An 8,124-nucleotide genomic window follows, 5' to 3' on the forward strand; every position below is an offset into this window, starting at 1 on the left:
TAATGTGTTTATGAGAATAGCAGGATAACACAGGTAGTAGTACCTTATTGATTCGGTTTACCCACCAGAGATGACCCCTAAAAATGTGTGAAGACATTAAAGACAATGGTGGTTCGTGAAGACATTCATAGTGAAAGATTATGACATGAGAAGACATTCATGTGAAGACTATGGAGTGCGAAGACATAGTTGTTTCGTAGTTTCCTTTTCTTCTTTGTTGAGTCATAGGACCACCGTACTGTTAAGTGGGGTCCAAGTGAACAAAGTCAGAGTGACTGAAATGATGCTCAACCAAAATCCTATGTCTTCGAGCGAAGACAATGAGAGAAAATCTTATCCAGAGCTGGATGAGTCAGCCTTACTTGTAGCCCAAGTCAAGCTGTCGCGTGTGTTTGAAATCCGATCGTTGGACACGTGTCGGTTTCTTAGTGACCCAGGGTCATTTCGGACAAATCAGGTCGGGTTGCCTCCTGGCTATAAATAACCCACCCCCTACACCATAAATTGGTGGATGCTCAGAGTTAGTGCACGACTTTTGTCGTTTGAGAGCAACTCACCTCCGAAGCATTTGAGAGAGAGATCCTTGCGAGGACAAAGCCCAAAACACCCAGAGTCAAAGAGTGTTAGGCATCAGTGAAGTCTTTCTATCTGTGTGACCTGAAGACTTGTTACACTTGAGGACTGTGTTTTCTCCAGCCGGTTAGGCGTCGCCTTCTGAGCATCCAAGAGCCATTGTGGATCGCCGGTGAACGAAGTCTGTGAAGGTCTGGAAGTCTACCTTGAAGACTTACCAGAGTGATTGGGCGAGGACTGAGTGTCCTTAGCTCAAGGGGAATAAGGTGAAGACGCGGTCTTCTGAGTTAAATCTCTCAACCTCCCTATCCAGATGTACAGTTGTCACAGCAACTGGAACTGGTCTACCAAATCCTTGTCTTCACCAAGCAACTAGTTCTATCCTCCACTTCCCTTTTTACAGTTTGTCTTCATGAAGTCATTGCCTGCCTGTGTGATCTGATTGACTTCACTAAGTGAAGACTGTTTACTATTTGGCTTCATACTATCTTCCATCCTGATCCATACTACCTAGTTGTGATAGTCTTCGTGCTTTCACTTCATAGCTTACTTGACTATGGCTTGTCTAGTGTAGTCTACCTTCTGCTGCATATGATAGGTTCATTTCTACTGTTTGTCTTTAAAGACCTCGTGTTTGAAGACTTCCATAAAAGTCACCTATTCACCCCCTCTAGTCGATAACTAGCACTTTCAATTGGTATCAAAGCAAGGTGCTTCCTTGTTCTGTGTGATTCGGTTTAACCACCTGGAGTTTTAGCTATGTCGACTGTAGGGATAATCAAGGTATCCGTTGCATGCCCAGTCTTCGATGGCACTGATTACCCCTACTGGAAGAATAAGATGTGCATGCATCTTGAAGCCATTGACGTCGACCTTTGGTATGTCGTCAAGAATGGCGTTCCCAAGGTCGGTGAAGGTGTCACAGCTGCTGATGTCAAGAGGTTCATTCAACTGGATTCGACTGCCAAGAACATCATCTATGTTCATCTGACCAAAGGACAGTACGGCCGTGAGAGTGCATTGGAAACTGCGAAGCTAGTCTGGGACTGGCTCTCCAAGGTCAACGAAGGCGTCTCAACTCAGAGAGATTCAAGGATTGATGTTCTTCGCAACCTCTAAAACCGCTTCAAGAGAAACGACAATGAGAATGTCCATCTCACGTTTGATTGCCTCACTGATATCACAAATGAGCTTCGCGCACTTGGCGCCACTGAGATCACCAAGCATGAAATCTTCAAGAAGCTACTAAGATCACTTGACAGCTCATTTGACACCCTGGCCCTGATGATTCAAGAACCTCCTGACTTCAAAGATCTTGATCCGTCTGACATACTTGAGAGGCTCAACACACATGAGTTCCAGCTATCTGAGAAGAGAGACATCTATGGCCCCAACTATGGCCGAACCCGGGCTTTGAAGGCAAAGGTTGTGTCCTCATCTTAAGAAGAATCTGACTGCAGTTCTGGGGATCTTGAACACATTGGAAAGGAGCTAGCTATGCTCGTGAAGAAGTTCCACAAGTTCTCCAAGAAGAAAGGTTTCAGAAAGTCTTCAAGATCCAGCTCAAGAAATGATGAAGCTTCCACTTGTGACCACAAGAAGAGAACATGCCACAAATGCAAGAAACCCGGTCACTACATCTCTGAGTGTCCTCAATGGGACAATGAGACCAAGAAGAAGAAGAAGAGCAAGGAATATGATTCTGATGACAAGAAGAAGAAGAAATCCTCAAAGTCTTCTTCAAAGTCTTCATCTCACAAGAAGAGCTCATCCAACAAGGCTCGTGCGTTTGTTGGCAAGGAGATGGATACAAAGGAGGAGTCTGCTTCTGAGGAGGCGGAGGTGGAGTCTGAGGAGGAGTCCGATTCAAGCGTGGCAAGTCTGGCTCTAGCTTCAGCTTATGTCGCCAAGTCCATCTTCAACACTGAAGACAATGGCCTCATCACCAACGCTGATGCTGCTGATGAGGATGATTCTGCTCCTACCTACTGCTTCATGGCACGTGGTTCCAAGGTAAACTCACGCGATGCTTACTTTCAACAAGTGAAGATGACTCTGAATGTGAATCTAAACCTAGCTACAAAACACTTGGTAAAATTGCAACTAAACAACAAACTGCTATGGAACATATTCAAAAGTTGCTAGACAAAAGCGATGACCTGTTGGACGCGGAAATGACTCGAACTCAGTCCTTAATTGAAGACATGAAAAATCTTCACGTTAAGTACGAGGAACTTGAAAGTCATCATGAAACACTCTCAGCTACTCATGAGAAGCTTTCCTATGATTATCTTCAAAGGAAGCAAGAACTTGAGAACCTGAGAGCGACTCATGAAGATCTTCAAAAGGAGAACGAGTCACTCTGCGCTTAATAGATCAGTTCTGCTCAGGAAGGTTTCGAGCCACCATGTCTAAAATGTATTGAGCATGATAATGCTGTCTCTGTTGTTGAATGTTCTACTACTGCTACTGTTGCAATATCTTCAACTGCTGATGTGGTAACTAACCCCTCTACTAAGGATACCACTGCTATTGCTGATGAGAATGCCAAGTTGAAGACATTGCTTGAAACAGGGATGTACAAAAGCCTCAAACGGCATCAGACACTATGTGATGTCCTCAAGAAACAGATTCTGAACCGAAACCCTAGGAAAGAGGGTGTTGGGTTCGAGAGGAAAATGAATGTTGATGGTTCATACTGGAAGCCTGAGAAGTACCAAAAACCACATGGGTTGCTGCAAAGGAACCTTCAGTGGATCCACCTACCTTATCTGTCTTCACTTGTGCTAACCCGATTATCAGTGATGAATCCTTTGATGTAAACTATAAACTGTTTAAGAATCAGAATGGTGAAGTGTTTGCCAGGTATATTGGTACTAACTGCAGGAATGTACCACTTTTGAAGAAGATTTGGGTGCCCAAAAGTTGTCTTGAGAAGCTTCCTGTGAATGTCATTATAACATCACCTGGGAAGAAGACAAACCCCAGACCAGAGGCTTCATATGGTCCAAAGGCTTCATATAGACAGAGAACTCATCAGAGTCACCCTAATGCCAATGTTTTGCAGGGAAACCATACTCGGACTTATGAATATGAGCATGTTTCATCAAACCGCTATGTTCATAAGACCAAGAACTTTTCTTCTTATTCTTATGAGTATTTTCACCTCTTGCAAGTCTATTTGCCAGGGCTCCAAAGCCAAAGTTCTCAGATGCTGCACTTATACTCATTGCTTCTAAGCCACCCCTGAAGATGTGGGTGGTTAAAAAAATTAACACTCTTTTGGAGGGAAAGGTCTCTAGCCAGAAATCAAAGGCTTCTGATGCTTATGCTGGGGACCTAAAACATCTTGTGGGACGCAAGATAAAATGCCAAAATGGTCTTACTATGTATTTCGTCCTAGGATTTCTTGACAAACATCTTATCTACCCTAACCAGGATCTGAACTTTCATAATATGCTTGTTCGTCAAATGTTTAAGCTTCTCATTTCCCTTGGTGAAGCCTATCCCCCAAACTGCATTGTAGGGTACGACACCAAAGACTTCTGAGTGGATTATGGACAGTGGATGCACTAAACACATGACTGGTGATCGAAGTCTTCTCATGGATTCAACCCTACGCCTGTGTGACAAAAGTCACATCACATTTGCTGACACTGGTAAAAGCAAGGTATTGGGCCTAGGTAGAGTTGCAATCTCAAAAGATCAGCACATGGATAAAGTGATGCTTGTTGAATCCCTTGGTTCCAACTTAATGTCTGTCTCAATGCTTTGTGATCTGAACATGACTGTGATATTTGGAAAATATCGTTGCCTTGTGCTTATGGAATCTGACAAATCTCTAGTCTTCGAAGGATATCGAAAAGACGATCTGTATGTGGTAGATTTCTCCGCAGGACCACAGCTGGCCGTATGCCTTCTAGCAAAAGCTTCAGAATGCTGGCTCTGGCATCAAAGACTAGGGCATGCTGGCTCTAGCATCAAAGACTAGGGCATGCTGGCATGAGGAACTTGTACACTCTCACGAAGAAGAAGCATGCCATAGGCATCGAGGGCATCAAGCTCAAGAAGGATCATCTATGTGGTGCATGCGAAGTTGGAAAGATGACTAGGGCCAAGCATCCCTCAAAGATAATCATGACGACGACACATCCCTTCGAGATGCTTCACATGGACTTATTTGGCCCTACTCACTACTCTACCCTCACTACCACTGCTTGCCTCTATGGCTTCGTCATTGTTGTTGATTACTCGAGATTACATGGGTGCACATAATTCTCTACAAGACTGAAGTGTAGGATGTCTTCAGACAATTCACCAATCATGCCATGACCAACTATGGTATCAAGATCAAGCACATCAGAAGTGATAATGGCACAGAATACAAGAACACCAGCCTTGACACTTATCTTGATACATTGGTCATCACACATGAGTTCTCAGCTCCATACACACCTTAGCAGAATGGCATCATGGAGCGCAAGAACAGAACCCTCATTGAGATGGCACGGATGATGCTCGATGAGTACAAGACTCCAAGGAAGGTCTGGCCTGAAGCCATTCATACTGCATGCCACATCATCAACCATGTTTATCTTCACAAGTTTCTAAAGAAGACATCATATGAGCTCCTGACCGAGTCTTCAACCTCTTTCACTACAAAGTGGTTGAAACTGTGGATGTGCGGTTCGATGAGACTAACGGCTCGCAAAGAGAGCACCTGCCAAATGTGCTAGATGAAGCTACACCAAGTGAATCTATCAAGCTTATGGGTACTGGAGAAATCATACCTTCAAAGGCACAGGCTGAAGAGGAATCATCATTTCTGCACCTAATCAGCCCAAAGACACTGCTCAGGCTGAAGCCAATGCCGAAGATGAAGACAATGATCAGCAAGGGCAGAATCTTCGTCCAGTTCATCCTCATGTTGCAAATGAAGTAGAAATTGAGAAGATAATTGATAGCATCAATGCACCTGGTCCACTCACTCGTTCAAGAGCAACACAACTAGCAAATTTCTGTGGGCACTTTGCATTTGTCTCTATATCTGAACCCAAGAAAGTTGATGAAGCCTTCATGGAACCTGAATGGATTCAAGCTATGCAAGAAGAGCTTCAACAGTTCGAGCTGAACAATGTATGGGAGCTGGTTAAGCGTCCAGATCCTCGCAAGCACAATATTATCGGCACCAAATGGATCTATCGCAACAAACAAGATGAGCATGGACAAGTTGTCAGAAACAAGGCTCGTCTCATTTCTCAAGGTTATACACAAGTTGAAGGGATTGACTTCGATGAAACATTTGCTCCTGTGGCTAGGCTTGAAGCCATTCGCATACTGCTAGCCTATGCCAACCACAACAACATTCTTCTGTACCAAATGGATGTAAAGAGTGCCTTTCTAAATAGCAAAATTGAAGAAGACGTGTATGTTGCATAACCACTTGGTTTTGAAGACCCAAAGCATCCTGACATGGTATACAAGCTCAACAAGGCACTGTATGGCCTCAAACAAGCACCTCGATCTTGGTATGACACACTTAGAGACTACCTGAAGAGCAAAGGCTTCAAACCTGGTTCTCTAGATCCCACTCTCTTCACGAAGACATATGATGGTGAACTGTTGATATGCCAAATCTATGTGGATGGCATTATCTTTGGCTGCACTGACAAGAGATACAGTGATGAGTTTGGGCATATGATGCAAGAGCAATATCAGATGTCCATGATGGGTGAGCTGAAATTCTTCCTTGGTCTTCAAATCCGTCATCAGAGCAATGTCATCTTCATTTCACAAGAAAAATATCTCAAAGATTGCCTGAAGAAGTTTGGAATGCAAGACTGCAAAGGGTACACGATGCCAATGCCAACCAATGGCCAATTGGGCCCCGGCGATAATGGTAAAGAGTTCGATCAAAAGGTATACCGCTCCATGATTGGTTTTTTAATTTACTTATGTGCATCTAGGCCTGATATAATGCTTTGCATTTGCATGTGTGCCCGATTCCAAGAGGTACCAAAGGAATCGCATCACTTAGCTGTGAAGTGAATTCTTCGATATTTGGCTTACACCCCAACACTAGGATTATGGTATCCAAAGGGCTCAGAGTTTGATCTAGTTGGATTCTCAGATGCTGATTATGCCGGTGACAAGGTTGATCGCAAGTCCACATTAGGCACATGTCACTTTCTTGGACAATCTCTTGTCTGTTGGTCTTCAAAGAAGCAGAACTGTGTATCACTCTCCACTACTGAATCCGAATACATCGCTGCTAGATCTTGCTGCGCTCAGCTTGTATGGATGAAGCAAACTCTCAAGGACTACGGCATGCACCTGAAGCACATGACACTCTACTGCGACAATGATAGTGCCATCAAGATTGCCAACAATCCAGTTCAGCACTCGAAGACAAAGCACATTTAGATCCATCATCACTTTCTCAGAGATCATATCATGAAGGAAGATATTGATATCATCCACGTCAACACTGAAGAGCAATTGGCAGATATCTTCACAAAGCCCTTAGATGAGAAAAGGTTTTGCAAGCTGCGGTGTGAGTTAAATATCTTAGAATCCTCAATGTCCTGTGATTGGACACACATCCTAACACTTATGCATGTTGATGACTTAGATGTGCAACACACGAAGTAATGTATATCTTCAATCAATGAAGACATACACTCTAAGTGTGAATACGTTAATGTGAAATTTGACTTCGGAGCGCCACGATAATTGTGCGCCGTGTCTGGTTCTAATACCTCATATATGGTGGGTAACGCCACCACCAAACTTTCTCGAAGATTTTCTTTTGGCGTCATGATTGCATTATCTTCGCATTTGGTTTGTCTTCAGCATTGATTTGACTTCAAGGTTTATCTTCGCAATGTTGATTTGGTATTTTCCTAATGTGTGTGTGTGTCTATATATATATATATGCGTGTTCTGTCCTCTACAACATTCACCTATAGCTATGCCTTCAAACTTGCAATTTTCTGAACTAAGTGAATGTGATCGGACCCTAACCCCTTCTGTGCTTCTTCCTCAAATTCTATTTGTCTACTCATATGCATTATGTTGAAATGTGTCGAATGTCTTCACTAGGTCCTTGTTAGCTAAAGATATAGAGACACACATTTAAAACTGCTTTCAATGTTATATCTCTTTTGCCGGAATACAGGAGAAGCCGGAACGACCACCCGACAAACCAGGCATGCACGGGAACATGGAACAACTTCCAACGAGTTGCATGCATGCCACGTGTACATCAGATGTGAACCACCAGGGGCACCTGCATAATTGCACTGCGGAGCCCTTTACCTTATAAATACCCATCCCGCACGGTCATTATCTCCTCTTCCACCTTGCCATCTCACTCAAACCCTAGCGCCACCGCTAGCTCACGTCGACACCGGAGACGAAGCACTTAGCTGCCTCGACCTCTTCGACGCCATCCTCACGCCAGCTGCGGACCTCATCTTCTCCGCCACCGCCGTAGTTGTCTTCCGCCGCCAAGTTAGGGCGCGGGAGATTGGACTACTCGGCCTCCCACGT

Source organism: Triticum aestivum, chromosome 3B (genome assembly GCF_018294505.1).
Source record: "Triticum aestivum cultivar Chinese Spring chromosome 3B, IWGSC CS RefSeq v2.1, whole genome shotgun sequence".
NCBI classification, from domain to species: Eukaryota; Viridiplantae; Streptophyta; class Magnoliopsida; order Poales; family Poaceae; genus Triticum; species Triticum aestivum.